Here is a 9,635-nt window from a genome sequence, read left to right on the forward strand (position 1 = left end):
CTACAGCTAAAATCCTAGTAAAGATTAGCACAAAGAATACCCATTTCCATTCAACATTGTAGTGAAGGTTCCAGAGAGCACTGTAAGGCAAAAGCACACACACACACACACACACACACACACACACACACACACACACACACAAATACAATAAATGGCATACATAAAGAAATGGCATCCAGACTGGAAAGGAAGTCATATTTTTTTTTTACAGATAACATGATTAATTATCTACTATAAAATTCTACAAAATTTACTAAAAAGCTACTAGAACTATCAATGAGTTTAGCAAGATTGAAAGATATAACATCAGTGGATAAAAATAAATTGCATTTCTGTATACTATAGGAAATAATCAGAAGTTAAATTTTAGGGACTTTCCTGGTGGCCCAGCGGTGAAGACACCATGCTCCCAATGAAGGGGGCCTGGCTTCAATCCCTGGTCAGGGACCTAATCCCGCATGCATGCCACAACTAAGAAGTCTGCATGCTGCAACTAAGTGTCTGCATGCCGCAACTAAGAAGTCCACATGCCTCAACTTAAAAAAAGATCCCACATGCCTCAACTAAAAATCCTGTAGGCCACAATGAAGATCCCATGTGCTGCAACTAAGACCCAACACAGCTAAATAAATAAATAAGTTAAAATTATAAAAATATCCTTTATAGTAGCACAAGACTAGAAACTATTTAAGGATAATTTTGAAGAGATTTGTAAGATTGGTGCACTAAAAACTACAAAATGATACTGTTCTGTTTTTGCTAGATTTCACTCATTTAAACACAGTTTCTTGCTTATAGTATCTATAGTCACATGGAAAACAGGAAAGATTGTCATGGGGTCTCCAATAGACCATTCTGACATAACCAGCCAGCACCCTCTGTGATGGACTGAACTAACCTACTCCATAAATGGTTTCACTTAGCACTAAGAATTAATACTGGTACCACATGGCTTCGCAAGTGAATTCTATCAAACCTTTAGAGAAGAGCTAACACCTATCCTCCTCAAACTCTTCCAAAACATTGCAGAGGGTGGAACACACCCAAACTCATTCTACAAGGCCACAATCATCCTGATACCAAAACCAAGGAAATCACAAAAAAAGAAAATTAGAGGCCAATATCACTGATGAACATAGATGCAAAAGTCCTCAACAAAATACTACCAAACTGAATCCAACAACATATTAAAAGGATCATACACCATGATCAAGTAGGATTTATCCCAGGGATGCAAAGATTCTTCAGTACATACAAATCAATCAATGCGATACTCCATATTAACAAACTGAAGGATAAAAACCATATGATCATCTCAACAGATGCAGAAAAAAGTTTTGACAATATTCAACAGCCATTTATGATAAAAACTCTCCAGAAAGTGGGCATAGAGGGAACCTACCTCAACATAATAAAGGCCATATATGATAAACCCACAGCAAATAACATTCTCAATGGTGAAAAACTGAAAGCATTTCCTCTAAGATCAGGAACAAGACAAGGATGTCCATTCTCACCACTATTATTCAACATAGTTTTGGAAGTCATAGCCATGGCAATCAGAGAAGAAAAGGAAATAAAAGGAATAAAAATTGGAAAAGAAGAAGTAAAACTGTCACTGTCTGCAGATGACATGACACTATACATAGAAAATCCTAAAGATGCCATCAGAAAACTACTAGAGCTAATCAATGAATTTGGTAAAGTTGCAGGATACAAAATTAACACGCAGAAATCTCTTGCATCTCATACACTAACAATGAAAGATCAAAAAGAGAAATTAAGGAAACACTCCCATATACCATTGCAACAAAAAGAATAAAATACCTGGGAATAAACCTACCTAGGGAAGCAAAAGACCTGTACACAAAAAACTATAAGATACTGATGAAAGAAATCAAAGATGACACAAACAGATGGAGAGATATACCATGTTCTTGGATTGGAAGAATCAATATTGTGAAAATGACTAAACTACCCAAAGCAATCTACAGATTCAATGCAATCCCTAACAAACTACCAATGGCGTTCTTCAGAGAATTAGAACAAAAAATTTCACAATTTGAATGGAAACACAAAAGACCCTGAAAACCAAAGCAATCTTGAGAAAGAAAAACAGAGCTGGAGGAATCAGGTTCCCTGACCTCAGACTATACTACAAAGCTACAGTAATCAAGACAGTATGGTACTGGCACAAAAACGGAAATATAGATCCATGGAACAGGATAGAAAGCCCAGAGATAAACCCACACACATATGGTCACCTTATCTTTGATAAAGGAGGCAAGAATATACAATGGAGAAAAGACAGCCTCTTCAATAAGTGGTGCTGGGAAAACTGGACAGCTACATGGAAAAGAATGAAATTAGAACACTTCCTAACACCATACACAAAAATAAACTAAAAATGGATTAAAGACCTAAATGTAAGGCCAGACACTGTAAAACTCTTAGAGCAAAACATAAGGAGAACACTCTATGGCATAAATCACAGCAAGATCCTTTTTGACCCACCTCCTGGAGAAATGGAAATAAAAACAAAAATAAACAAATGGGACATAATTAAACTTAAAAGCTTTTGCACAGCAAAGGAAACCTTAAACAAGACAAAAAGACAATCCACCAAATGAGAGAAAATATTTGCAAACAAAGCAACAGACAAAGGATTAATCTTCAAAATATATGAGCAGCTCATGAAGCTCAATATCAAAAAGACAAAAAACCCAATCCAAAAATGGGCAGAAGACCTAAATAGACATTTCTCCAAAGAAGATATACAGATTGCCAACAAACACATGAAAAGATGCTCAGCATCACTAATCATTAGAGAAATGCAAATCAAAGTCATGATGAGGTATCACCTCACACCGGTCAGAATGGCCATCATCAAAAAATCTACAAACAATAAATGCTGGAGAGGGTGTGGAGAAAAGGGAACCCTCTTACACTGTTGGCAGGAATGTAAATTGATACAGCCACTATGGAAAATTGTATGGAGGTTCCTTAAAAAATTAAAAATAGAAGTACCATATGACCCAGCAATAATACTGAGCATATACCCAGAGAGAAGCATAATTCAAAAAGAGACATGCACCCCAATATTCACAGCAGGACTATTTACAATAGTCAGGTCATGGAAGCAACCTAAATGCCCATCGACAGACGAATGGATAAAGAAGATGTGGTATATATATATATACAATGGAATATTACTTAGCCATAAAAAGGAACGAAGTTGGGTCATTTGCAGAGACGTGGATGGATCTAGAGACTGTCATTCAGAGTGAAGTCAGAAAGAGAAAAACAAATATTGTATATTAACGTATATATGTGGAATCTAGAAAAATGGTATAGATGACCTTATTTGCAAAGCAGAAATAGAGAGGCAGACATAGAGAACAAATGTATGAATACCAAGGGGGAAAGGCGTGGGCTGGGAGGAACTGGGAGTTTGAGATTGACACATATACACTATTGATACTATGTATAAAATAGACAACTGAGGGGAACATATGTATAGCACAGGGAACTCTACTTAATGCACTGTGGTGTCCTAAATGGAGGAAAATCCAAAAGGGAGGGGATACATGTATATGTATGGTTGATTCATTCTGCTGTGCAGTAGAAGCTTACACAACATTGTAAAGCAACTCTACTCCAGTAAAAATTAATTTTTTAAAAAAAGAGGAAGAGACAAGAAAAACCAGACCCCTCCCTCTCCCTCTCTTCCTCTCCCACCCCCACCCCCACTACCCCCCACCCTCGCTGCATATGCACAGAAGGCCATATTAGGACGCAGTGAGAAGGCAGCTGCCCGCAAGACAGGAAGAGAGGCCTCACCAGACAACAACTCTGATGGTGCCTTGATTTTGGATTTCCAGACTTCAGAATTGTGAGGAAATAAATTTCTGTTGTTTAAGCCTTTCATAAAAATAATAATAATACTGTTGGGCATCAGAGGCAGCAACATCATATCCTCAATTTTTGAAGAAGGCCCTTCCCTGGGTTTTGTAGATTTCCTATTTCTAAGGTAAACTAATTTGCCAACCATTAAGTGGATTGGCACATATTACCTGTCCCAAGACAAGGAATATTGTATTCAGGAATATTGTATTCGTTTTCCAAACATGGGGTTAAGGAAGGAATATTTGAACTACACAGCTCCTTCCAAATTCTCTTTTGTTTATTTAAAAGAAGATCTAATGGGAAGAGAACATTTATATAATTTGGGGCTTTTCTCATAACTGTGCCACAGTTCCCACCCTTTAGGCTGCAGGCCTGGAGTCATTGTTAACTGCTCCCTCAAGAGTGGCCTCATGCACATTTTTCTCAGATGTATTTTCATCAGCTGCATTCACTGATGAAATTCACAGACATAAAGTGGAAAAATATTTAAGGGAAACATTTCAAATGCATTATTAACAAGTAATGACCAGAGGTTTTTCTCTTAATAAATTATCATAAAGCTTTCTGAAGCAGATTGAAAAGCCACATGTGAATGGTTTTACATATTTCCACCTATGGATATTTTGTTATCAATTATAATAGCATTATATACCTCATTTCTGCCATAATACATTCAATTACATATTTAACATTTCCTGCTAACCTTTCCAAATACACGAAAGCAAATCCTACCTACCTGATTGGTATGTTTGTCTAATGCATATGTTATTCTCATTATCTTTAATTCAAGTGGACGTTCACTTTCTTTGGTTATATTGCTGGATAACCAGTTATGTACCTGATTCATAGATACATTTAAACTCCAATGCCTCAGGAGGTCAATTCATACATATTTGTTGTCATTCTACTTTTAACAAATTTATCTCTCCCAACAGTCTCATAAAGTAGGTTGGTATAACTACCCCCCTTTTATAGGAACCCAGAGATATTACCACTACGTTCCTGGGTGAATTCCCGCCCGTCAGTCAGAAGGGTATTAGCCCATAAGGTTCTAATCTATTACATATCCCAGACCTACCCCACCTCCCAGAAGAGCCACAGCTTTGCAGAAATGTTATAGCAAAGAGTTAAAAAGGTAGATAGCACTTTATAATACAGGTCATTAATAATTAGTAATTCTAAGTAATTATAATACTACCAAGCATAAGAGACCTTCTCCAAATATATTGTTCTTCCATAATTAACTTGTGGGATCATGGAATAGTAGACATTTAAAGAACATAAACTACTTAGTGTAAGGTTTGGATTTTTAGGGGTGTTTTGTTTTGTTTGGCATAAGCAATGGACTTGAAGGGAGAAGTATAACCTAAAGTGCAAAATGTGCATCTGTGTTTAATTAAGATAATTTTGAAGAATGCCTATTAAGCAATGTGATTTTAAGGCTCAATCATTGTAATATGACCAAAAGTTGAGTGAAGAGTAAATTGATCAGCTTGTTGTTTTGTCTAAGGACTCTAATTTTTGTTCTCACTAAATTGTTTTTCGTCTGAATGGGCTAGTGGTATTAATTTTATTTAATACATACTTATCCTAAGAAATAAAATTTTCTAAAGCTACAGGTGCTGTGAAATCCATCTCAGTTTCATCTACTAAAATTAGCAAAGTCGACCAACTCCATGTAAAAAGTACCTAAAATGTTTTCAGTCTTAGAAGTCATATTAATTAATTAATTAGTCTCTGTCGTATTAATTCTGCCTCCATTTATTTTCCCTGAGAAAAACAAAACCTTTGACTGTCTTTCTATAGGTCCAATCCACCTTAAATTAGGTTCTAAAGATACTACAGGGAGAGCAAAGAGGCCCAGAGGCCTTCACCTTGTCTCTACCTGGCCCCAATGCAATTATATGAACACAATCTCCCCAGGAGCCCAAGCCAATTTCACCACTGCCCAACAGTGAAAATTTTGGTCCAAACCATCGGAGCAAAATATTCTCTCACAAAGTACCTCAAGATCTTTAACATTCATCCACAACAGGAATAGCTGCAGTCAAGCCTAACGTTTAAATTCTAGCCTAGAACATGCCTATATACATCAACTTTGTAGAACCAAAGGTTGAGCCAAAGAAGTTTCGGTTAGTTCAAAGAGCAGTCAATCTTTTGGGGACAACTAGCCCAAAATATATCTACAAAACCTAAGTATAGTTTATGTAAATAGAAATATGTCTATAAAAGTTATGAAATAAAATAACTTGAGGCTTGCCATTTATTTACCTACTAAAGAGCAAGAAATTCTACTGAGAGAGACAATGAGAGAGATCTTATGGCAGAAATTTTCTGGCCCTAAGGTTAAGAATCTTTTTTCAATTTTTGTTGAAAAATATATAGTGAGAAAAATACACATAGTATACCTTTTGATGAATTTTCACAAGCCAAACATGTCTTTTACTAGCTCAAGAAAGAGAAAATGTTCAGACCCCAAAAGTCCCTCTCATGCATACTGCCATCATGTCTATTAATTTAAAATATTTTTAATGCTATGAGGTAGACACTATTACCCTTCCCATGTCCAGATAATGAAACTGAGATAAAGAGAACATGTTACTTGCTCAATGCCATATTACCAGCAAACTGGGATTTGAATCCAGTCCGTCTGACCTCAGAGCCCATCTTTTTTACTGCTACACCATGATTTTCTAGCTGATGTAGCCATTGAAAGCTAATACAAAAATCTTAAATCTATTTTTTTAAAAACGACTACAGAAGTTTCCGTTAAAGTGAACCAATTCCTCCCTTATGCTCAAGTTGCTACCTTAGTGCCTATGCCACCTCAACACAGAAAAAAAATCACCTCTTAGAGAGAGTTGATAACTGTGGAAATTGAAAAACTCAGTACATTTGTTTGCCTAAGTAACCACTAGACAATCAACTAGACACTGCGAGAAATTAGACTATCAATAATTATTGTAATCGGGGGGAAGGGTGGAAAAGGGGGATAGATTGGGAGTTTGAGATTGACATGTACACACTGCTGTATTTAAAATAAAATGCCTTTCCATGAAAAAAAAACAAGACAGTTACTGTGTCTACCAGCTATCACCGCCTTAGGGTAGGAGTCAGATGAACAGAAAGGGCACTGAAGGTTCCAGACTCTATGTCACCCAGGCACAGCAGTCAGTACCTGGTAACACTTGTAATATACACACACCAGCCCCACAGAGGGATTACCTGCTGGGGGAGAAGTGGGGTTCATAAAGTACTTTGAGCAATGGTAATGTCATTGAACTTCCTGGGGTAGGAAACTGAAGGTCAAACTTCTTTTGGAGGTACTGATGTCATTGTTTTAAAAGCACACTTCATTATTTCCCAGATATATCTTATAATGTTAAAAGTCTATATCGATGGAAATATAAATGAGAAATTCATCTATCTCTTTACTAAGGAATGAATCCACCTGGAAGTCTTGGTTCTGAGCTCCAAAAGATCTACCATTCTTTCCCTCATCAAAGACTCATTGAGTACCTACTATGCGCCAAGTACTGTTCTGATGTTAGAGATGGAATGGTAAATAAATGGACAACATATATTCCATCAAACTACTACCCTGCTAGTTCTGTGGCAAACTATCAACACATCTCCTCTCAGAACCGATGTTTAGCTTTTTTTTTTTTTGCGGTATGGGGGCCTCTCACTGTTGTGGCCTCTCCCACTACGGAGCACAGGCTCCAGACGCACAGGCTCAGCGGCCATGGCTCACGGGCCCAGCCGCTCCGCGGCATGTGGGATCCTCCCAGACCGGGGCACGAACCCGTGTCCCCTGCATCGGCAGGCAGACTCCCAACCACTGCGCCACTAGGGAAGCCCAATTTTTAGCTTCTTTAAATGAGGCTTCTCAATCTTCTTTGGTGAAAAATGATTCTGTGCCTCATCTATAATTTTGCTATTGAATGTACGCAGAGATGAGGGTTGAGAAAAAGAGGTTGACAACTTATAAGTGGTATGAATATGTGAGAAATATTTGTATAGTAAGTTATGAAGAGGACTATACAATCAGAAGTGCCACCATAATTCCATGCCCAGAGTTCACTGCTTAAAATGCTAATGAACTTTTAGGAAGGGACAGAGTAGTGGTAGTGATGGCCAAGATCCAAACAGTCAGAACCCTGAAGCTGGATACACAAGTTCTGGTAAACTTAGCTTCCTGGTACGAAATGTACAACTTGGAAAGTTCTCATTCATTTGCGAAACAAAACTACACTTTTACTTACTAATGATCACATGGCCTGATATACTAATGGCTATATTAAACACAAAGTCTCTCAATCAAATAAACCATTAGTTGAAGAGTTAAATACATAAATAAAAACACAATTAAGAAATGTGCTAATTTTTCTTCTTATTAAAGACATTATTCTGTCATTGCTCCTAGACAGATAGGTACTTTCAATAATAAATTAGACATAAATAGATTCATTTAGGGGACATTTTTTGCTGCCATAATCACTTCACTTAACATTTTCCTTATGTATGATTAGAAATGCTAAAATAAAATGTCAAGTATGTTTTGGAAATTAGAATGTAAAATAGGCAGCTGGTGACAGTCTTAATGTGGCAGAATGGCCTTTTCCTCTCATTCCCTTCTTGCCTTACCTCCTCACTCCTTTCTAGATGGGAGTGAAGATAACTGACGTAAAAAGAAAACTCGATTAAAAAAATTTTAGCGTAATAACTGTATCCATTGAGATAAACAAGATCATACTGTGGTGATAAATGTGCCCAAGATCTGAGAGTCTCAGAGCTACAAAGGTTTATTCCCTGCTCATGCTATGTGACCACAGGCGTTTGGAGGAGGCTCTGCTCCATGTCATCTTCTGACACGCAGGCTAAAAAAGCAGTGCCTTGTGGAATGAGTTGCAGAGAAAAAAAGAGTGGTTGAAGCTCCTAAAGTTTCTGCTAAAGTTAAATACCTTAATTTCAAATTGTATTGGATGAAGAAAGTTACACAGCCAATCAATGGGGGCAGGGAAGTGTAATTCTTCCCTAGGGGAGGGGAAAGCAGATATTGGTTAAAATAAATTTTTTTTTGTTTTACATTACAATAATGCACCAAAGCTTTCTATAAAAGGTAGCTGTCGTGGTCCGAGCACGGGTTGGAAAAGAATTTCCAGACACAAGGCAGAATGTAAGGAAGACAGTTTATTAAAGAGAAGGGTCGCTGCAAGAACAGCAGGCTGACCTCCTGGTAGCCAGGAAAAGTCGACAATGAGCATGGGTTGCTTGTCTGTTTTTATAGCCAGGGAACCTGCAAGTCATCTGCTGACTGGGCAGAGTATGTATAGTTTCAGTGTGCTGAGCAGGAGAAAAACAGGGCAAATGTCTTTCCTTATATGAGATGGGAAAGGGAAAGGGCATGCTGCTTGGGAGAGCTCTGGGACATTGCAATAGTCACACTGTGACAGAGTGACAGGAGTCCTGTAACTCTTTGTTCTGGCAATATTGGCCCTTTGAGTTTATCCTGTTTTTTGTTCTTGGAGCACATCACAGTAGCTTACTTAAGCAAAATTAAGTTTCCATGTCTTTTAGGGGGTTCATCATGATGAACCTAAAGGACCTATGACAATAAACAATATAGAAGGATTTGGAAATCTCCTTTTGAAACTGAGTCCTAGAAAAGAGCAAGGCACTTGAAAAAGTATCAAAGGCCACTGGGGAGGGAAAAAAGATAGATA

This window comes from Kogia breviceps, chromosome 2 (assembly GCF_026419965.1).
Source record: "Kogia breviceps isolate mKogBre1 chromosome 2, mKogBre1 haplotype 1, whole genome shotgun sequence".
Taxonomy (NCBI): Eukaryota; Metazoa; Chordata; class Mammalia; order Artiodactyla; family Physeteridae; genus Kogia; species Kogia breviceps.